The sequence below is a fragment of the Amblyomma maculatum genome, chromosome 6, assembly GCF_055883805.1.
Source record: "Amblyomma maculatum isolate TAMU_Amacu chromosome 6, ASM5588380v1, whole genome shotgun sequence".
NCBI lineage: Eukaryota > Metazoa > Arthropoda > Arachnida > Ixodida > Ixodidae > Amblyomma > Amblyomma maculatum.
Genome location: NC_139349.1, coordinates 157,085,137 through 157,107,515, shown reverse-complemented (window position 1 = coordinate 157,107,515; position 22,379 = coordinate 157,085,137). Strand labels below are relative to the sequence as shown.

Genomic DNA, 22,379 nt, shown 5'->3' with positions numbered 1-22,379 from the left:
CGCTGCTCTTTTCAAGGGTTTCCTGTCGGCCCGCAGACTCCGGAAGTTCTGTTTTTGAGCTCTCGGCATCGCTCACCCTTTCTTCCTCTGACGGTCCTTCTTCTCAAATAGTCCGATATCGTGCTGTGAAGCTTGCAGCCGAGCAAAATGAAGAGCGTCTGTGTCCACTGACATTAGGCTATAAACTAAAAGGAGGGCAGAAAGGCAATTATCCGTGCGCCGCCCGGGAATCGAACACGGGTCGCAAGAATGGGAATCTTGCATGATACCACTACACCAGCGGCGCGATGATGGCTCCAGGACGCAGAATATTTTCCTGCTCACGCTCTTCTCATATAGTGCGATATCGTGCTGTGAAGCTTGCAGCCGATCAAAATGAACAGCGTCTGTTTCCACTGACATTAGGCTATAAACTAAAGGGAGGGCAGAAAGGCAATTATCCGTGCGCCGCCCGGGAATCGAACACGGGTCGCAAGAATGGGAATCTTGCATGATACCACTACACCAGCGGCGCGATGATGGCTCCAGGCCGCAGAATATTTTCCTGCTCACGCTCTTCTCATATAGTGCGATATCGTGCTGTGAAGCTTGCAGCCGATCAAAATGAACAGCGTCTGTTTCCACTGACATTAGGCTATAAACTAAAGGGAGGGCAGAAAGGCAATTATCCGTGCGCCGCCCGGGAATCGAACCCGGGTCGCAAGAATGGGAATCTTGCATGATACCACTACACCAGCGGCGCGATGATGGCTCCAGGACGCAGAATATTTTCCTGCTCACGCTCTTCTCATATAGTGCGATATCGTGCTGTGAAGCTTGCAGCCGATCAAAATGAACAGCGTCTGTGTCCACTGACATTAGGCTATAAACTAAAGGGAGGGCAGAAAGGCAATTATCCGTGCGCCGCCCGGGAATCGAACCCGGGTCGCAAGAATGGGAATCTTGCATGATACCACTACACCAGCGGCGCGATGATGGCTCCAGGACGCAGAATATTTTCCTGCTCACGCTCTTCTCATATAGTGCGATATCGTGCTGTGAAGCTTGCAGCCGATCAAAATGAACAGCGTCTGTGTCCACTGACATTAGGCTATAAACTAAAGGGAGGGCAGAAAGGCAATTATCCGTGCGCCGCCCGGGAATCGAACCCGGGTCGCAAGAATGGGAATCTTGCATGATACCACTACACCAGCGGCGCGATGATGGCTCCAGGACGCAGAATATTTTCCTGCTCACGCTCTTCTCATATAGTGCGATATCGTGCTGTGAAGCTTGCAGCCGATCAAAATGAACAGCGTCTGTGTCCACTGACATTAGGCTATAAACTAAAAGGAGGGCAGAAAGGCAATTATCCGTGCGCCGCCCGGGAATCGAACCCGGGTCGCAAGAATGGGAATCTTGCATGATACCACTACACCAGCGGCGCGATGATGGCTCCAGGACGCAGAATATTTTCCTGCTCACGCTCTTCTCATATAGTGCGATATCGTGCTGTGAAGCTTGCAGCCGATCAAAATGAACAGCGTCTGTTTCCACTGACATTAGGCTATAAACTAAAGGGAGGGCAGAAAGGCAATTATCCGTGCGCCGCCCGGGAATCGAACCCGGGTCGCAAGAATGGGAATCTTGCATGATACCACTACACCAGCGGCGCGATGATGGCTCCAGGCCGCAGAATATTTTCCTGCTCACGCTCTTCTCATATAGTGCGATATCGTGCTGTGAAGCTTGCAGCCGATCAAAATGAACAGCGTCTGTTTCCACTGACATTAGGCTATAAACTAAAGGGAGGGCAGAAAGGCAATTATCCGTGCGCCGCCCGGGAATCGAACCCGGGTCGCAAGAATGGGAATCTTGCATGATACCACTACACCAGCGGCGCGATGATGGCTCCAGGACGCAGAATATTTTCCTGCTCACGCTCTTATCATATAGTGCGATATCGTGCTGTGAAGCTTGCAGCCGATCAAAATGAACAGCGTCTGTGTCCACTGACATTAGGCTATAAACTAAAGGGAGGGCAGAAAGGCAATTATCCGTGCGCCGCCCGGGAATCGAACCCGGGTCGCAAGAATGGGAATCTTGCATGATACCACTACACCAGCGGCGCTTTTTTTTTTTTTTTTTTTTTTTTTTTTTCTTTATTGCCTGGCTTTGACACAAATACACTGCATTGGAACTCAAAACATCATGAACAAAGGAATAATATATGTACACTAAGGTAGTTAGCGTTGCCTAACACCCACTGAGGGGCAGGCATTGTCATGTTAAAATTCCTTAAGCACCGTCAAAGGTTCCAGCTTTGACAGCCACTCAGGAGCACATGGTTGCAATTTAAGCACGTCGAGCCATCGCTGCACACTTTCACGGAAATACATGCGGGCTGGCCGTGCATCTGGATCGCAGTGATAACCAGCCATTCGTGCGCGCCATATACTGTGGAGGCACATTAACATAACCTGGTCTAACGGCATATCATCGTGGTTATCCAATGGCAAATACCTAATGCCATGGGAATCAAGTGGCAACTGTTTTTTTTATTGTCCTTTGCAGAACATCCCACAAATATACCCCCTCCCAGCAATGCAAAAACACGTGATCTATTGTCTCTGGCTGTTTGCAGATGAGACATTGGGCCCCCCACGGTAGGAACATACCCTTTTCCTCCATAAATGATTTTACACTCAAAGTACCGGTATGTAGCATAAAGAAAAACGTTTTAGCTCCCGGAGCAACTTGCATTTTCTTTACGCGTTTTAATACATTACTTCCGGTGCCTCCATAGTATAATGCTCGGTACAAGGGCACCGGGAAGACCACTTCACAAACATCCTTGTATAATGTTCTCCTGTTAACATTACTTAAATACTCTTTCGAAAACCGTGCGCTTAAGAATTTTGCGCTCAAAACAATTTCCCTAAAGAATCCAAAAAGAGAACCCGACATACTTTGAGTATAAACTACGAAATCAGGCAAAGCTCGACCAAGTCTTTGTTGACACACTGTGCGCAGGAATGGATCGCTGGCATCCCTAAAAAACATAAACCTGTTGACAATCTGTCGCACAAACAAATGACCCAGACCAAGCCCCCCATGCTTCACCTGCCGGAACAAATTTGTCCGACTGCACCTCTCCCAACTCGAGGCCCAAACAAACACCGCAAAAACTCGATGCAATTTTTGCACATTTACACGGGAGCAATGCAACACTTGCATAACATACCATAGCTTACTAATTAAATACAGGTTGCAAACTGCGGCTCTTGCAAATATTGATAATTGAGCGCTTTTCCATTTCTCCGCTTTTTCACGGGTTTCTTTGACCTGCTCTAGCCAGTATGGCTCGCTTTCCTTGTAAAATTTCAAGGGCACACCCAAGTACTTTGCAGGCGTTGTAACCCACGATACATTAGCGAAAGTGTCGGGGGTCAGCTGCCATTCTCCGTGCCAAAATCCCAGGCACTTACCCCAGTTAACTTTACTCCCTGTGACTTTGCTAAAATGTTTTACCACATCCACTGTCCTCTTTATACTCTCTTTATTCACACAAAATACCGCAACGTCATCTGCGTAAGCCAGCAATTTGACTTCTGACTCCTGCAGTCGAAAACCATCAATGTCATTGTTTTGTAGGATGCTTAAACACAAACTTTCAATATAAATGCCGAACAAAAGAGGGCTGAGGGGGCAACCTTGGCGCACTGAACGTCGTACGTTGATGGGGGCCCCCAGTGACTTATTGACAATTAATCTCGTAGTGCAGTTACGGTAGGCCAAGGCCACTCCCTCTCGAATAACAGAGCCGACATTAACATAGTCTAATATACTGAACAGAATAGTATGCGCCACACAATCAAAAGCTTTCTCCAAGTCCAACTGCAGTAACGCAACACATGCATGAGTTGCATCGCAGCATTCGAGCACACTTCTCGCTTTGTGAATGTTCTGAAAGATAGATCGCCCTTTGATACCGCACGTTTGGTGAGGGCCCACTAGTTCGCATATAACCGTTTGTAGTCTGCCAGCAAGCACCTTCATATAAATCTTGTAATCAACGTTTGTCAGAGCAATGGGCCTGTAAGACGACAACTGCCTAAGCTTATCTGGTTGGTCAGTTTTCGGAATAAGTACTGTGTGCGACGATCCGAAAGACGCAGGCAGTGCCTTCAGTTCATACGCTTCATTAAATAAGGCACACAACAAAGGAGATAGCTGTTCCTTGAACGCTTTATAAAAAGCCGCACTCAGGCCATCAGGCCCGGGTGATTTCCCTGGGTTTAAATTTTCTATTGCCTGCTGCACTTATTTTTCGCTTATTGGCCGCTCCAGTCTTTCTTTTTGTTCCTCGTCAATTTTTGGCATCACGTCAAGAAAGGATTCTTTAAAACGGTCCAAATAAACCTCTCGGGAAGAAAATAGATCTTCATAATACTCCCGGAAAGCTTTCGCGATTCCTTCGTTATCGGTTTCTGTGCGTCCTGCCCAATCTACCTCTGCCACGTGATTTCGCCTTGCATTTGCTTTTTCTATTCCCAACGATCTTTTTGTCGGCGACTCATCCATGGCCAATTTTTCCGCTCTTGCTCGCACTAACGCTCCTTGGTATCTGTCTTCTTCTATCAAGTTAATCTGTTCTTTTATTTTTCGAATATCCTCTATCCATCTGCCGGGTGCCTTACATTCCTGTTCGTGTAGTTTTGCAAGCAAAGCCTTAAGCTGGGTTTCTGTAATTTTCTTCTCGTACACCAGGCAACTTGATCTGTCAATGGCTTTAATTTTAATCTGTTCCTTGCACAACTCCCACTGTTTCCAGATTTCGAGCAAAGTCCCTGGCCTCACTTTAATCAATTCATTCAATACCACGCGTCTAAAGGCATCATCATTAAGCAATTTATTGTTAAATTTCCATAACTCCCATCTAAATGCATTGCTTCGTTTTTTGGTGCCGAATAAGCATTGCACCAAACAGTGATCCGTGAATGTCATAGGCACAACTCGGTATTCATTGCATGAAGGAATCAAATCCAGCGACGCGTAAATTCTGTCCAGACGCGCGTGGCTAGAACCTTGGAAGTGCGTGTACTGAACGGCACGCAGTCCTTCCAAGCAATCAGCCACATCCTCCATATTCCACTCGCTTGTTAACTGGCATAACATTTCAGTGCTCTTGTCTCTGAATCCGCGTGTGCTGGTTTTGTCTCGAGCATTCAGTACACAGTTAAAATCGCCCAGCAATACTACCTGCCTTTCCGTACTTAACTGCTGCATAACATTCTCGAAAAACACTGTTCTTTCCTCCACACAGTTAGGAGCGTACACACAAATAATGCGCCACTCAACACCGCTGTATACACAATCAGCCACTACACACCGTCCAGAAGAGCATGAGGAGTAGCCCTTTACAACCAGACCAGGCAGCTTTTTGACAAACAATACACACCCGGCCGATGTCCCAACTGCGTGGCTAACAATGGCGTAAAATCTAGCCGTGAAACGTCGCACCATGCTCCCGGTCTCTTCCTCCCCGTCAACCTTAGTTTCTTGCACGGCAAGCACGTCAATATCGTGGTCAATTAAGAGCCGATGCATCTGGCTCTGCTTCTTTTTGCCTGCCAATCCCCTGACATTTAACGTGGCTACTCTTAAGGTGGTTTCGGGCGCCATTTTCATCAAGGGTGAAGAGACCGAAAGCATGGTGCTTACCTTTCCCGTCTAGCGCGTTGCTAGACGCCGTCGTTTGATCCATCCCCGTCCGGTGCGAGCGGCTGACCCGGCAGCAGGGGCACTTTATCCGCTACCCGTCTCTCTGATGAAATGTTTGGCCGCGGACGTAGCGTGGACCGCCGGGATTGCCCCGTTTTTGCTGGTGGCTCGTCGACGCTGGGGGCTGACGCCTGGATACCTTCGGGTTCGGACTGTGTGTGGGATCGCTTGGCTGGGGCTGGGACGCCTGGCTTACGAACACCGCTGGTGTCTGAGTGCTCCTCCCCATTATCCTGTTCCATGCCGTTTGAAGGCTCAAGTGACGGGCCTTCCTCATTGCTAGGGAGCTGAGGTGCAGAGTCCGCTTTCCCAACATCCCTCGCAGCATTGCCGCTTTCTGCCGAGTCCACCGACGAATCCGTCTCCCGTGTCTGCGTTCGCACCTCTCCGGCACCCTTCGCCGCCTCCTCCGCCTCGACCACGTCCATGGTGAGCTCCGCCGACCGTTCCGCAGTTCCATGTCCCGCTGCCGAAGCGTACGAAAGCACACAGGCTGCCTCGTCATGACCGTAGCGTCTACACTTTGGACAACGCGGCACCTTACATTCTCGTCGAACGTGACCGGTACCACGGCAGCGCAGGCACTGCATCGCTCGCCCAGGCACCACGACAAGGGCCAGCTCTCCGGCCACTCGCAGCTGGTGAGGTAAGTCATCGACCTTAATCCCGGGTTTCAATTTCAGGAGCACAGTCCTCGTGGTGGACCCCTTCTCCCTGACGCCTTGAACTCTCCACCTCTCCCGGGTCACCTCGGTCACCTTCCCAAAAGCCGCAAAAGCCGTCCGTATGTCGTCGTCTGCCACACCGTACAACATCCAGTGAAGTCGCAGCTTCACCTGTTGGTCCTCGGGATCGATAATGAGGCAACGGCGTCCCTTAACTTCGAGCTCCTTGAAAGCCGCCAGTTTCTTCGTTGCTTCTGTGCTGCTTAACGTGACCGCCCAAACATGGTTGATCTGATACGCCCCCAACGCCACAACGTCGGGGAGCGCACCAGCGTTGGCAAGGGCGTCGCGGAAATCCTCGACCCTGTATGGCCTGACTCGCACATCGCCGTGCAAAAAAAGCGTGTTAAAAACAACGCGTCCGGTGGGCAAAGTTGGCAGAATAATCTGATATTCGCTATCATCCATGTCCTCAAGCCTGTTTCCGCGGCTGGAAATGGCCGCTATCGCCGCTCCGCTGGAGCACATGATTCTGCCATCGTTCACTACGGTATCCGGAAGTAGAATGCTACACCAGCGGCGCGATGATGGCTCCAGGACGCAGAATATTTTCCTGCTCACGCTCTTCTCATATAGTGCGATATCGTGCTGTGAAGCTTGCAGCCGATCAAAATGAACAGCGTCTGTGTCCACTGACATTAGGCTATAAACTAAAGGGAGGGCAGAAAGGCAATTATCCGTGCGCCGCCCGGGAATCGAACCCGGGTCGAAAGAAAGGGAATCTTCCATGATACCACAACACCAGCGGCGCGATGATGGCTCCAGGACGCAGAATATTTTTTTTTCTTTATTGCCGTGAAACAGAAAACAAAAGTACACATGATAAAACACGTCAACTACACTTGAGCTAACGCGTACGCGGCTAAAATCTTTTCAAGTGCACCAACTCATCAAACAGAGAATGCCATTGTGGTGGATCCTGCTGCATCATGAAAGTTTCGCGTATATACACAGCACTTTCAATAAAGTTTTCAAGCGCAGATCGTGTATCTATATCTGCATGACGCACCTGCATTCGTGTTTTCCACAAACTATGGAGGCCAAGAAGCATAAATAAATCATAAGGTGCATCATCGTTCTGCACTGGTAGGAATCTTATACCGTAAGGAGTTAATGGAAGTTCCTTTTTAATTGTCCTTTGGAGGACGTCCCATAGAAAGACAGCATCCCAGCACTGTAAGAAAACGTGTTCAATTGTTTCCGGTTTTTTGCACAACAGGCAATTTGTTGTCCATGGGACGAAGATACCCTTTTCATTCAGCCAGGTTTTAACAGGGAGCGTATTAGAGTGAAGTTTGAAAAGGAACGTTTTAGCAGATGGCCTCACGGGCATCTTCTTAACTCTTTTTAAAACGTCCTGCCCTTGGCCTCCACAGTGTAATGCCCGGTAAAAAGGCACCGGCAGCATCACGTCAATGAGATCTTTGTACAGTTTTTTTCTGGGAACATTGTAAAGGTAATCAAAAGAAAACCGCACTTCCAGCAACTTGCACGAAAAAACAACCTCGCGCAGGTAGCCAGTCACAGTACCAGGCATGTTTTCACATGACACAATCCATTCAGGGAGCAGCCTCTGCAATCGCACTTGCATCACAGTTCTTAGAAAGGTATCTTTTTGATCACGGAGGAATATAAACCGCGAAACCACCTGACGCAAGAACAGATGTGCAAGGCCAAGCCCGCCCCTTTTAACAGCAATAAACAAATTCGTCCGGGCGGTTTTTTCCCATGTGGATGCCCAAACAAAAACAGCAAAAACGCGGTGCATTTTCTGAATTGAGGTTCGTGAGATACACAACACATTTATGAGGTACCACTGCCTCGAAATAAGCAACACATTGCAAATAGTAGCGCGCGAAAACATTGACAGTTGCCTTCCTTGCCACGCATCCGCTTTTTCTTTCACTCTGGATGTTTCTTTCATCCAGTGACGTTGGGATCTTGATAACATTCTAAAGACATGCCTAGATATCGTGTTGGGAGAGCAGACCATGGCAGCTTACAGAAGAAATCAGGTGTCACGTCCCAATCACCGTGCCAAAGCTCAGAGCTTTTCTCCCAATTGATCTTGCATCCGGTTTGATCACAAAATGTTTGGACGACACCCGTGACTTCACAGATGCTCTTTCTAGTTGCACAAAAGACCGCAATGTCATCAGCGTATGCTAGCATTTTCACGTGGGCTGATTGCAGCCCACGTGAAAGCGGTGCAGCGGTGCAGCGCCCGGGAATCGAACCCAGGGCGCAAGAATGGGAATCTTGCATGATACCACTACACCAGCGGCGCCATGGTTTCTCCTGGACGCAGAATATTTTCCTGCTCATGCTCTATTCAAATAGTCCGATATCGTGCTGTGAAGCTTGCAGCCGAGCAAAATGAAGAGCGTCTGTTTCCACTGACATTAGGCTATAAACTAAAGGGAGGGCAGAAAGGCAATTATCCGTGCGCCCCCCTGGAATCGAACCCGGGGCGGAAGAATGGGAATCTTGCATGATACCGCTACACCAGCGGCGCTTTTTTTTTATTACCAGGCTTATGACAAGTACAAAACACAAAATCAATGATAAAAGAGTCGCCAATCCTTCGGCTGACACATGTGATTTAAAATTGCTTGATGCCAACCAACTGGTCAAGTATATTCATCCATTCCGGTGGATCAGGCTCGCTTTTGTACACATCTCGGATATACGCCACGCTCTCGACGAAATTTTCTCTAACAGGTCGCGTATTGACGTCCGCATGACGCACTTGCATTCTAATCTTCCATATAGTATGGAAGCTAAGGAGCATTATCATATCGTATGGAGTTTCTTGTTTTTAACTGGCAGGAAGCGTATACCGTAGGGATCTATTGGGAGTTCTTTTTTTATTGTTCTTTGAAGAACATCCCAATGAAATATCGGGTCCCAGCAGTCTATAAAGGCATGCTCAACTGTTTCGGGTTTCTTGCAGAGGAGGCATTTGGTTGTCCACGGGACAAATATTCATTTTTTTTCCAGCCAAACTTTGACTGGAAGCGTCCCGGTATGTAATTTGAAGAAAAACGACTTTGTCGTAGGCTTAACTGGCATCCTCTTTACTCTCTTCAAGACGTCCTGTCCTGGGCCTCCATAGTATACAGAACGGTACACAGGCACAGGTAGCATAATGTCTATAAGGTCTGTATACAGTTTGCGCCTTGAAACTGAAGAAAGATATTCCATTGAAAATCGGACACTCAGCATTCTGAATGCAAGAACAACCTCACGTAAGTAACCACAGACCGTGGTACAGGGATCTAAAAATGACGTGACAATGACTTGTGGTAGCATATTGCACATTCTTATTTGTAAAACAGTTCGCAAAAACGGGTCTTGCTGGTCTCGAAGATATAGAAACCGAGATACTATCTGGCGTAAAAACAAATGAACGAGACCATGGCCTCCGTATCTAACAGGCCGAAACAAATTTGTGCGGCTCATTCTTTCCCATGTGGAGGACCAAATAAACACAGAAAAAATGCGATGCACTTTTTGTACATGGACCCGTGACATAGATAAGACATTCATTATATACCATATTTTGGAAAGCAAAAAAACTTTACATATGCTAGCCCGCGCGAACATAGATAAATCCCTTCCCTGCCATCCTTCCACTTTTTCCCGTACTCGGTTGGTTTCCTCTGCCCACTGTCGCTCAGTGTCACGATAACAGCAAAGCGGCACGCCAAGGTACTTTGTAGGTAATTCCGCCCACTTCATGAAAGCGAAATACTCGGGTTTATTATCCCATTGTCCGTGCCAAAAGCCTGAGCTTTTTTCCCAATTAATTTGGCAGCCTGTCTGTTTGCAATATTTCCCCGTAAGGGTAACAACTTCCCGAACGCTGTCTTTATCTGAACAGAAGACGGCAATATCATCCGCATGAGCTAGGACCTTAACATGAGCGCCGTAAAGCTTAAAACCGATCACCTTATCGCTGTGAAGCAAAGCTAAACACATTGGTTCGAGGTAGATTCCAAATAGTAGGGGCGACAGCGGGCAGCCCTGTCTTACCGACGAGCGCACTGGCATGCTTTCAGTAAGAGTGCCATTTACAATCCCACGTGTCGTTCAACATGCGTATGACATCTTAACGCCTTCTAGTATGACTCGACCGACGTTGGTGTGCTCAAGGATACTAAGTAAAACCACGTGCGATACGCGGTCAAAAGCGTTTGCTAAATCGAGTTGCAGCATAGCAACACGGCCTTCACAAACATCGCAACATACCAGAACATTACTGTCGACATGAATATTTGTAGCTATTGTGCGGCCTTTGATGCCGCATGTTTGGTGTGGACCTACCAAAAGCTTTATTACGGTTTGTAGTCGGTTTGCTAAGACTTTAGTGTAGATTTTGTAGTCTGTGTTGGTAAGGCTAATTGGACGGTACGACCCCACCAATAACCGCTGCTCGGGATCATCAGTTGTGGGTATAAAGGTAATATGGGAAGCCCCAAAGGACAGTGGCACTCTTTGCTTTTCATACGCTTCCGAGATCACACGGTGTAACAGAAGGGCCACTGGTGTTCTAAACACCTTGTAAAAATTTGCAGTTAACCCATCCGGTCCAGGGGCTTTACCAGATTGTAAGCCATCGATTGCACTTTCAATTTCGCTAATAGTAATTGGTTCTTCAAGTCGCGCTTTTGTCTCGTCATCAAGCGATGGCATAAGCGGTAAAAACTCTTTTGCAAACCCGTCTTGAACATCTCTTTCATGACCTAACAAGTCGCTGAAATATTCAACAAAAGCTTGCTCTATGATTTTACTGTCCGAAATTACCTCGCCTTGGTATCGTATCTGTTTAATTTCTTTCCGGCACGCGTACCTTTTCTCGTCCGATAAGGCGCGTTTTGTTGGCGTTTCGCCTGCCCACAGCTTTTGAGCTTGCGCTCTTATCACCGCCGCTTTGTAGTTGTTCGTGTCAATCTGTTGCAAGCGGCTCTTTACTTCTCTCATTTCCTTCGAACAGCTTCCTGGCTTGTCGATTTCAATGCCCAAAAGAAATTCAAGACGTTCATGTAATTGCTTTTCTTCATTGTTGTGCTTGACCTTATTGATGCAGCTTCTCTCAATAGCTTTTATTTTTACGCGCTGCTTGAATTCATCCCATTCGGCAACAGCGTTTGCCGATCTAGCCTGAATTATATATTTTATTTCTTCATCTACGTAGTTAATAAATTCTTCGTCCTCTAAAAGCTTGTCATTCTGCTTCCATAGATCCCAGCTAAATTTCGGTTTTTCCTTCCTTGTTCCGACAGTTGCAATTACTAGGCAATGATCACTAAACTGTACAGGTACGACCTCATATTTGGTACACAGCGGCAAAAGCTCGACAGAAACATATATTCCGTCATGTCTTGCATGACTTTCATTCTGAAAATGCATAAATAGTGGACGCATACCATCTGTTAGAGCTGCCCCCACATATTCCAAATTGCATTCTTGTACAATCTGATTAAGCGCTAACGCACTCTTGTCCCTAACAGGCAGCTTTTTTAAGCGATCAGCAACGCTACAGACACAGTTAAAGTCTCCTAACAGGATTACTTTCTTGCCGCATGAAAGATACTGATAAAGATTATCAAAAAACACTGCGCGGTCAGCCTCAACGTTTGGCGCATAAACACAAACTGCTCGCCAGTTGCACGCATGGAAGAAAAAGTCTACGACAAGAAAACGCCCATTTTCACAAATGACGACAGATTCAGGGACAACTGTTATGTCGTTACGAATAAAAAGAACGCAACCCCCTGATGAACCAAGAGCATGGCAAACACATACGTTGTAGCGGGTCTGAAAGGGCGCCACCATACGATCTGTTTGCTCAACACTTTCGATCTTTGTTTCTTGGACGGCTATTAGGTCAAGTTCTTTTTCCAAGAGAAGTCTTTTAAGCTGGTACTGTCTTTTTCTTGCTCCCAGTCCTCTTACGTTTATTGCGGCAATACGTAGTACTATCTTATTGCTAGGATCCATGATTTAGGTTGAATATTTGAACGTATGGTGACGGCCTTTGCTGGTAAAAAACAAACAAACAAAAAAGGCTTACTGAACTTAGTTGCATATGCTCTTCATGATGCAGACACATAGTTGCACCAGACAGTAGCCAGAAACTGTCCTCACAAAGTCCCCTCAGCACCTTCCAACGCAGCCAGCAACAATGCAGAGATTCACGATAGTTACGGTGGCGGTTTTCCCGCTGACCGTGTATCAGGCGGGATGTTGGGGCGCGGCTTAAAACTCGGCCGTCTGGTCGAAGCCGCTTTTGGTGGCGGTTCATCTCCAATGCTGCTTCCTGGCGTTCCCGATGCGTCGCTTGTTGCATCCCGTGGGCGCTTTCCCGCTAGACTACCGGTTGCATCTTCCGCGACGTCCATGGTCTCACCTTGCTGATGCATCTCGTGTGATGAATGTTCAGCAAGTGGCCTGTCCTTTCCTTTATTTGAAGTTGTTTTGTTGCCAGAAACTACCATCTGCTGAGTCTCGGTTGAATTGTCCATTTCAGGGGTCGTCTTCTGCTCAGATCCTGAAGCAGCTGACTGTGTTTCGTCCACATCAGTTACATTTTTTGCTGCCTCTTCAGATTCAACCTCGTCCATGAGCAGATCGGACGTATCCATTCTGCTCACGGGGCCTGCAGCGCTGGCATATGTGCGGGTGCATTGGGTCTGTTCGTGTCCACACCTTCGGCAGGCACCGCAACGTGGTACTTTACACTGCCGTCGGATGTGACCAGTAGAATGGCACCGGAGGCAGAGTAGCGGTCGTCCCGATACAACCACAAGTGCCAACTCGCCTGCAACAATGACTTGGTGTGGAAGGTCGTCAAGCTTCATCCCTGGCTTGAGCTTGAGGGACACCAACCTCGTAGTTGAGCCTTTATCGGCGACACCTTGAACGCGCCATCGCTCTTTCGTGACATCACTGACTGTTCCGTATGGCGCAAAAGCTAGCCTCACGTCTTCGTCTGTCACGCCATGAAGAAGCCTGTGCGATTTCATACGCGCGCATTGGTTCACCGGGACAATAACAAGGCACCGATGCTCTTTAACCTTCAGCTCGCCTGCATTCAAAATCTTCTTCACACCTTCCGCATCCTTGAAAGTTACCGCCCATACATGGCTCATTCGATACGCCCCCAGAGCGATAACGTCTGGGAGCAGCGACATTCCGGCTAGCGCATCGCGAAAGTCTTCCACCCTGTATGGGCGGGCCCTTATGTCAGCGTGCAGAAAAATAGAATTCAAAACAACTCGCCCGGTTGGCAGACTTGGCAGGATAACCTGGTATTACTTGTCAGATGCAAAACCCTCGTTTCCGCGGTCAGACATGGCCGCTGTAGGCGGTCCGGCGGAGCCTTTCATCCTGCGTCCGTTCACTAGCGTGGCCGGAAGCAGAATCCCATGATACCACTACACCAGCGGCGCGATGGTTTTTCCAGGACGCAGATTTCTTTCCTGCTCACGCTCTTTTCAAATAGTGCGATATCGTGCTGTGAAGCTTGCAGCCGAGCAAAATGAAGAGCGTCTGTGTCACCGAAATCAGGCTATAAACTAAAAAGAGGGCAGAAAGGCAGTTATCCGTGCGCCGCTTGGGAATCGAACCCGGGTCGCAAGAATGAGAATCTTGCATGATACCACTACACCAGCGGCCTTTTTTTTCTTTATTGCATGAATTGGTACAAATACATCAGTAAAAGATCGTGGTTGCCATGCCCCTTCGCTGACAACCGTGTCTAATGGACTTTCATTACCACAAGTTCGCCCATCAGACTCAAGACCTCCTCCGCAGCGTCCTGCTGCTTCAAAATTTCTTTTAGTTTATACACTTGTTCAACAAAATAATCACATACAGATCGTGCATCGACATCACAGTGTCTATAAGCCATCGTACTCCTCCAAATACTGTGAAGGCCTAATAGCATGATGAGGTCATACTGAAAATCATCATTAATAGTTGTCAAGTACCGAATTCCACGTGGCGTCAATGGCAGGTCTTTTTTAAGTGTCCTTTGTAACACATCCCATTAAAACACCGCATCCCAACAATCCAGTAACACGTGCTCAACTGTCTCAGGTTTCCTACATAGTAGACAGTTTGAGTCCCAAGGTACAAAAAGGCCCTTTTCTTCCATCCATGTTTTGACTGGGACGGTTCCTGTATGCAATTTAAAAAAAGAATGTTTTTACGCCCGGTGCAACAGTCATGTTTTTAACTCGTTTGAGCGCATCTTTCCCTGGGCCTTCACAGTATAAGGTTTTGTACAATGGAGCTGGGAACAATTGTAAAATAAGATCCTTGTACAGTCGCTTAGGCGGTACCGTCGCTAAATACTCTACAGAGTACCTCACGCTCAAAAACTTGAGCGACCACACCACTTCTCGCAGGAAGCGTGGCACAGTGTATGCCCGAGCAGAGCATGAAGAGACTATAAACTCTGGAATTGCACTGGATAGCATGATTTGCATGAAGGTTCTCAGGAATGCATCTTTTTGGTCACGTAGGAAACAAAACCTTAAAACCATCTGCCGCACATATAGATGCATTAGAGACAACCCTCCGTCTTTAACTCGCCGAAAGAGATTATCTCTGCTAATTCGTTCCCAGTTGGACGACCAAATGAAGACGGCAAATACACGATGGAACCTTTGTATATTGCTTCGAGCACAGTATAATACTTGAAGTAAATACATTACTATTGCAACCAAAAAGGTATTGCATACAGTCGCATGGGCGAAAATAGAGAGGTTACGTCCCACCCATCCTTTCGTCCTTTCCAGTATTTCTTCCGCTTTTTCATTTCAGTAATTCGTATTTTCCCCGTGTTTGTCCAATGGGACTCCCAAATAAACTCCGGGCTTTGTAGCCCATCTTACTCCACAGAAAATTTCCGGTTCCTCTTCCCATTCCCCGTGCCAGATTCCGAGACTTTTCTTTAAATTAACAGCACTACCAATCTGCCTGCAATACCTTTGTGGTACTTTCAAAGCTTCCGAAACGCTTTCGCGATGTTCCCAAAAAAGCGCCACATCATCAGCGTGTGCCAATATTTTCACTTCGCATACTCCCAGCTTAAAACCACGGCTTCCGTGGGAGACGGACGTGTGATGGCAAGCTCGGAGCGTGCCACGGTATCGGTCATGTCTGGCCGAGGATGCGGCGAACGACGCCCACCACTGGGCTATCGCATGGTTCTACCTACGTTTCCTTCGGGAGAAGCAATGAAGACAACGGTTTTCCTTCAATGTGATATTGCCGATCGGCCTTATCGCATACAGGATTTTCGTGAGCCGTTGGAAAAGACCGGTGTACTACCCTACGCGGCTGGCATTGGACCCGTTCAAATGTCTCATATCTGGATGCTGAAGATGAAGACTGAGGAAGCGAAGTAACGCCTGCTGAAAGAAGGTGTGCTGGAAGTGAAGAGACGCTACTGTGCGGTCATCGACCCGAACAAGCGTGAGTTGGTTTTCAAGGTGCACTGGGTGCCTTTATACGTTTCGAGTGAAGCGGTGCAGAGGGCGTTCGAAGACTTTGGAGATGTGAAAGAAGTCACTTATGAGCAGTGGAACTGCCCGGGTTTTGAAGAGGCCGAATCGACAACTAGGCTAGTAAAAATAGTGCTCAAAGAGGGGCTTTCGATCGATGATTTGCCCCACATGTACAAGTTTTACGGAGGGCTTGTGTTAGTGGTGGTGCCTGGACGGCCACCAATATGCTTAAGATGTAAGAAGGCAGGCCACATTCGACGTAATTGCCGCACTCCGAGATGTAGTTCGTGTAATATCTTCGGGCACGACCGGGAGGGATGCGTCCGCACGTATTCCCGTGTGGCCACGGGTATTGTGCCCCCTCAAGACGACGGGAGCGAGTTGATCATGGGCCAGGAGGAACTGGGGAACGCTGGAGCCCTGCCCCCTACAGGATCCGGAGAAGGACCTGATGTCCAACAGCCGGAGCACACCACCGACGGAGGGAAGACGCAAGTTAGCGAACCCGCTGCAGAAAAGACTGGAAAGGGGGAGGAGGCTGCTATGTCGTCAGATCAGCCAACAGCGAAAGGCACTTCGGAAGGAAGCGTTGCTGAGTCCCCGATGGATATGACAACCGCCTCCATGAAGAGACCACGAGACTACTAAAAAATACCAGCTACAGAACGGGAACTGCGTCGACTAGAAAAGCAGTGGAGGGTGGAAGGCGCTAAGAAAGGCAAGTTAGCCTTATCGCAAACCGCGTTGCGTTCATCGTCGCTCACTCGCGGCGAGAGACTGAAGAAGTGAGCCTTTAGTCATTGTGTTTTAGCTGGGTTCTGGGTTTAGAGTATGGCTCTTTGGAAAAAACCGCTAAAAGTGTGCACTCTAAACGTCCGAGGGCTCGCCTCGAGACGGAAGCAAGTGCAGTTGAACCGTTTTTTGAGCGAACTAGATTTAGACATCGTAGCCATACAAGAAACAAAGGTTGAGGATGAGCAGCAAAAAGATAATATGGTGTTTGGTTTTCGGTCACTCTTCAATGTTTGCGTAAGCCATGCAGTCGGTTTGTCGGCAGGTTGCTGTTTTTTCTTGAGGAAAAGTGTAGGCATAGCAGTGGAGCAAGTAATAACTTGTGCAAGGGGGCGTTTCGTCGTGTGCGACATCAAGTACGAAACCTGTGCGGTGAGGGTGGTGGTCCTGTATGCACCAACGACACGAAAAGAACGGCGCGACTCTTTTGAGCAGTTGGTGCCTTTCCTTGAATGCAGTCGCGCGCTTATATTTTTGGGAGATTTCAACTGTGTTGTAGATTCTAAGGATCGTTCGAATAGAAATGTTGGAAAAGACCAAAGTGCCGAATTGCTAAAGTGTGTCCTCAATGAGTGCAGCTTAGAGGACGTACCAGTCCTGGTGAATGGTGAAAAACGTGTGCATTTCACACATTTTCAAGGTAGTAGTCACGCGCGACTTGACAGAATATATGTGTCGCCAGAGTGTTCGCCTACCTGTGAACAGTATGAAGTGAAGCAAGTGTCATTTAGCGACCATTGCTTAGTTACGGTCACGCTCGGTGGAACGAAGCAGTGTAAATCAAAAATGAACTGGGACTTATGGAAAATAAACTCGAGGCTTACAGAAGACGAACTAGTTTTAAGAAAAGTTAAGGAAAGCATTGATATTTTTTATGAGAGCGAAACAGGCTGTATTGAATCCTGGGAACGATTTATACAGGAGGTTAAAATGAATGCAATTCAGCGCTCTTCCATTATTAAGTATGAGGAAAAGACAGAAGAAAAGCAACTGTAAGAGCTCTTAAAATATTTAGGGCGTGAAGAAGAACGAATGCCGGGTATGTTCATGCTTGATATTAAAGGCATCAAAGTTAGGCTAGAAGCTTTGGATGCCCAGAAGTACAGAGGCGCTGCGATAAGAGCGCGCACGGAAAAATGGCTCGGTGGCGAGACGCCAACAAACCGCGCCCTCGCTGATGGAAAGCGATATGCGCGCGCGAACGAGATAACGGTAATTGAATACAAGGGGCAGAGGCATGATGATCAAGACGGAATTACGGGCGCCTTCGTGGAACATTACCGTGAGCTGTTTTCGAGCAAAGCACCAAGTGAAGAAGGGTTTAGAGATAACTTTTTGCCTCTGATGCCAATATTAGGCAAAGAAGTTACTGAAGGGTTAGAGAACGAAATAAGTGTGGAGGAAATAGAAAAGGCTATTGATGAATTGAATGTCGGAAAGTCTCCGGGTCCAGATGGTTTGAGTGCGGCCTTTTACAAGAGCCTTAAAAGTGAGTTATCTATCATGCTCTATAGGCTTTTCAAGGAGTGCTTTGATGTGGGTTATCTGCCACCGTCGTTTAGCAACGCGCATACGGTCTTGGTTCCCAAGACTAATGAGCCAGCCATGCTTTTAAAAGTTACAAGCTATAGACCGATCACGTTAACAAATGTTGATTATACAATTCTGATGAAGGTGTTAGCTAAGAGATTGCAATGCATTATAAAAGATATTGTTGGACCTCATCAAACATTTGGAGTAAAGACCAGAATAATATTTAATAATATTCATGTAGCGCGTAGTGTGTTCGAGTGCTGCGATGCTCTGAACAGGAGAGTGGCCATGGTTCAAGCTGATTTCGAAAAAGCATTTGATCGTGTGTTTCATGAAATATTGTACTCTTTGTTGGAACATATTGGTGTTGGCGCCGTTGTATTGAAAGGAGTTAAAATGGCTTATGCATGTTGTTCTACACGCCTTATGATTAACGAAGTGTTATCTGAAAGAATTTATGTAAGAGCATCTTGTGCGACAGGGATGTCCACTGTCTCCTCTCCTCTTTGCTATTTATTTGGAACCATTGTGTGGAATGGTAATTGCTAACCACTACACCAGCGGCGTGATGGTTTTTCCAGGACGCAGATTTTTTCCTGCTCACGCTGTTTTCAAATAGTGCGATATCGTGCTGTGAAGCTTGCAGCCGAGCAAAATGAAGAGCGTCTTTGTCCCCGACATCAGGCTATAAAATAAAAAGAGGGCGGAAAGGCAGTTATCCGTGCACCGCCCGGGAGTCGAACCCTGGTCGCAAGAATGGGAATCTTGCATGATACCACTACACCAGCGGCGCTTTTTTTTCTTTATTGCCTGATATGCAGCCAATACAATACATGTTTACATATACACACAATCGGAATTAAAAGCGCTTGCCAACCTTTGGCTAGCGCATGTGTTTAAAAACGCTTCACGTTAACAAGGTCATCTAACACCGGCAACCATTCTGGTGGGTCTGTGCTCGATTTACATACTTCACGAATGTACAGTACACTTTCCATAAAGTACTCTCTGGCGGGCCTGGGGTTTAGATCTGCGTGATGTACCAACATCCGAGTGCGCCATATGCCGTGCATGCATAGTGCCATTATCATATTATGCGACACCCCTCCATCGTTTGATGTAGGTAGAAAGCGGATGCCATATGGTGTTAGCGGTAAGTCCTTTTTTAAAGTGCGTTGTAGTATGTCTCACAGAAAAACAGCATCAGAACACTCAAGAAAAATATGATCAATTGTCTCTGGTCTTCTACCATGGAAACAGTTTACTGTCCACGGAACAAAAATACCTTTCTTCTCGAGCCATGGTTTCACTGGTAGAGTTGCAGTGTGTACTTGAAAAAAGAAACTTTTTACCGAAAGTCGAACTGGCATCCGCTTTAGTCTCTTCAATCCATCTTTACCTTTACCTTTTGGATACATCAAGCGATACATTGGCTCTGGCATGCATACATCAACAACATCCTTGTTCAGTTGTTTTCGGGTTACGTCGCCCACTATTTTACTGAAAATCGTGCTTGGAGAAATTGAACGGACCCAATAACCTCTCGAAGAAATCCGCGCACCCTTGATCCCTTAACTCGAGTTGAAGACACAACAAAAGATGGCACATGATCACACAATCGAGTTTGAATCACAGTCCTTGAAAAAGCATCCCCTTGGTCTCGCACGAACAGAAACCTCGAAACCACTTGTTTCAAGAACAAGTGAGCTAAACCCAGTCCGCCCCCTTTTACTGTACGAAAAAGGTTTCTTGCGGCTTGTGCGCTCCCATGTCGACCTCCATATAAATACTGCGAACACCCTATGCAGCTTTTGTATGCTCCCTCTCGAAACACACATGACTTGCAGAACACACCAAATTCTCGCTACAAGAAACAGGTTACAAACAGTTGGCCTCGCGAAGATGGATAGGTCCCGCCCACCAAACTTCGCTGTTTTTTCTTTGAGCTGCTCTGCTTCCAGTTTCCAATATTCCGAGGTGTCTTTATAGTGTTGTAGGGGCGCACCGAGATACTTCGTTGGCGAGCGTGACCAATTCATGTTTTCAAAACGTACTCGAGTGGGGCCCCATTCCCCATGCCATATTCCTATAGATTTTTCTCAGTTTATGCTGCTTCCCGTCATCCTGCAGAACTTTGTTGCTACGCTTACCGCGTTAGTGATACTGGTCTCATCAGTGCAGAGTACAGCTATGTCGTCCGCGTATGCTAAAAGCTTAACTTCACTTGAAGAAAATCGATAACCGGTGATAGCATTGTTGGTTATAATGCTTAAACAAAAGGGCTCCAAAAACAAGGCAAATAGTAAAGGCGACAAGGGACACCCTTGCTTAACAGATGATTTTACTTGAAATGGAGTGGTTAATGCCTTATTGACTACAATCCTGGTGAACATGTTAGTATAGCATAACTTAATTCCTTCTATTAGTACCTTCCCGACGTTCACATGTTGCAAGATACTGAACAGGATTTTGTGAGCGACTTTATCGAACGCTTTCTCTAAGTCTAACTGTATCATTGCTACCATCTCATAGTACGAACCACAACACTCTAGGATAGTTCTAGTCACGTGGATGTTTGTTTGAATAGAACGCCCCCTGATACCACACGTTTGGTGTGTGCCTACCAACCTCTGTATTACGCGTTGGAGTCTTTTGCCTAATATTTTCGCAAAGATCTTGTAGTCTGTATTTGCAAGCGTTATCGGCCGGTATGCTCGTACTGACGACAGCGTAGTAGGATCGTCCGATTTGGGAAACAGCACCATATGACTGTGCCTAAAAGACGGAGGCAATTGCTTTATGCTGTATGCTTCTTCTATTACGTGGTGTAGGACTATAGCGAACTCGTCTTTAAACGCTTTATAAAACTCGGCGCCGAACCCGTCAGGTCCCGGCGCTTTGCCTGAGCCTAATTCGGCTATTGCACACACTACTTCTGTAACGGTAACTGGCGCTTCCAAACTTGCTTTCATCTCATCTTCTATTTGCGGCATGAGCTATAAGAATTGCGTTTCAAACCCTTCTTCCAGTTGTTGCTCCCGACCAAGTAATTCACAGTAATAATCCACAAAAGCGCGTTGTATCTCCTGGTTATCTCGCACAACCTTGTCCCCGAACGTTATCGCTCTTATTTCGTTGCGCGTAGCATAACTTCTTTCGTCTGATAAGGACCGTTTTCTTGGAGCTTCACCCATGTACAGAGTTTCTGCGCGCGCACGGATTACCGCTCCCCTGTATCTGTCTACGTCGATTATTTCTAATTCGCTCTTTACGTCCTTGATTTCCTTACTGAATCGGCCTGGCGACGATGCTTCGGCGCTTAAATAAAAATCCAACTTAGTAGGCAGTTCATTTTCTTTCTTCCTTTTGTTTTTACTCATTACACCGGCACTTTCGATCGCAATCATTTTCGCCTCTTGTTTAAACAGTTCCCATGCCTCACTGTAGCTTAACTGCCTACGAACAAGCAAGTCGTCAATTTTTCTTTGAATTTTTTTAACAAATGATTCATCATCGAGAATCTGTACGTTGAATTTCCACAGATCCCAGTTGAATTTGGGCGGTTTTCTCGGACCCAGCATCACCATGACCAAACTGTGGTCACTGAGAGAAACGTTTTTAACACCATACTCGGTGCACACAGGTACTACTGTTGCAGATACATAAATTCGATCCAGTCTGGCGAGGCTGCCTCGCTGGTGATGGGTAAACCATTGTGATGTTGGATTCAACATAAATAACCCTATATCTTCTAGTCCGCGGTCGTCAACCAGCTCGTTCAAAAACAACGAACTCGCATCTCGAACAGGCGCCTGCCTAATTCGGTCTTCGGATCGGCACACACAATTAAAATCACCCATCATTACGATGATCATTTCATCTGTGTTTAGGTGGCGCTCAACTGACTCGAAAAATATTTTGCGTTCACCCTCCTTATTTCGAGCCTATAAACAAATGACTCTAAACTTGTTACTTTGCAATATAAAGTCACACACTATTAGACGGCCACAGCCACAAGTATAAACGCTTCCAATGGTTGCTTCCAAGG

At 47.0% G+C, this 22,379-nt stretch overlaps 12 non-coding genes across 12 annotated transcripts; all 12 read right to left on the bottom strand.

Annotated features, from left to right (window-relative positions):
• Positions 1-215: 215 nt before the first annotated feature.
• Positions 216-286, bottom strand: TRNAG-CCC (transfer RNA glycine (anticodon CCC)). Its single transcript has one exon. It is a non-coding gene; the product is annotated as a tRNA-Gly (tRNA).
• Positions 287-443: 157 nt separating this feature from the next.
• TRNAG-CCC (transfer RNA glycine (anticodon CCC)) lies at positions 444-514 on the bottom strand. The gene has a single exon. It is a non-coding gene; the product is annotated as a tRNA-Gly (tRNA).
• Positions 515-671: 157 nt separating this feature from the next.
• TRNAG-CCC (transfer RNA glycine (anticodon CCC)) lies at positions 672-742 on the bottom strand. Its single transcript has one exon. It is a non-coding gene; the product is annotated as a tRNA-Gly (tRNA).
• Positions 743-899: 157 nt separating this feature from the next.
• TRNAG-CCC (transfer RNA glycine (anticodon CCC)) lies at positions 900-970 on the bottom strand. The gene has a single exon. It is a non-coding gene; the product is annotated as a tRNA-Gly (tRNA).
• Positions 971-1,127: 157 nt separating this feature from the next.
• Positions 1,128-1,198, bottom strand: TRNAG-CCC (transfer RNA glycine (anticodon CCC)). Its single transcript has one exon. It is a non-coding gene; the product is annotated as a tRNA-Gly (tRNA).
• A 157-nt stretch (positions 1,199-1,355) lies between these two features.
• TRNAG-CCC (transfer RNA glycine (anticodon CCC)) lies at positions 1,356-1,426 on the bottom strand. Its single transcript has one exon. It is a non-coding gene; the product is annotated as a tRNA-Gly (tRNA).
• A 157-nt stretch (positions 1,427-1,583) lies between these two features.
• TRNAG-CCC (transfer RNA glycine (anticodon CCC)) lies at positions 1,584-1,654 on the bottom strand. Its single transcript has one exon. It is a non-coding gene; the product is annotated as a tRNA-Gly (tRNA).
• A 157-nt stretch (positions 1,655-1,811) lies between these two features.
• On the bottom strand, positions 1,812-1,882 carry TRNAG-CCC (transfer RNA glycine (anticodon CCC)). The gene has a single exon. It is a non-coding gene; the product is annotated as a tRNA-Gly (tRNA).
• Positions 1,883-2,039: 157 nt separating this feature from the next.
• Positions 2,040-2,110, bottom strand: TRNAG-CCC (transfer RNA glycine (anticodon CCC)). Its single transcript has one exon. It is a non-coding gene; the product is annotated as a tRNA-Gly (tRNA).
• Positions 2,111-7,168: 5,058 nt separating this feature from the next.
• Positions 7,169-7,239, bottom strand: TRNAG-CCC (transfer RNA glycine (anticodon CCC)). The gene has a single exon. It is a non-coding gene; the product is annotated as a tRNA-Gly (tRNA).
• Positions 7,240-8,704: 1,465 nt separating this feature from the next.
• Positions 8,705-8,775, bottom strand: TRNAG-CCC (transfer RNA glycine (anticodon CCC)). Its single transcript has one exon. It is a non-coding gene; the product is annotated as a tRNA-Gly (tRNA).
• A 10,278-nt stretch (positions 8,776-19,053) lies between these two features.
• On the bottom strand, positions 19,054-19,124 carry TRNAG-CCC (transfer RNA glycine (anticodon CCC)). The gene has a single exon. It is a non-coding gene; the product is annotated as a tRNA-Gly (tRNA).
• Between the last annotated feature and the right edge of the window lie 3,255 nt (positions 19,125-22,379).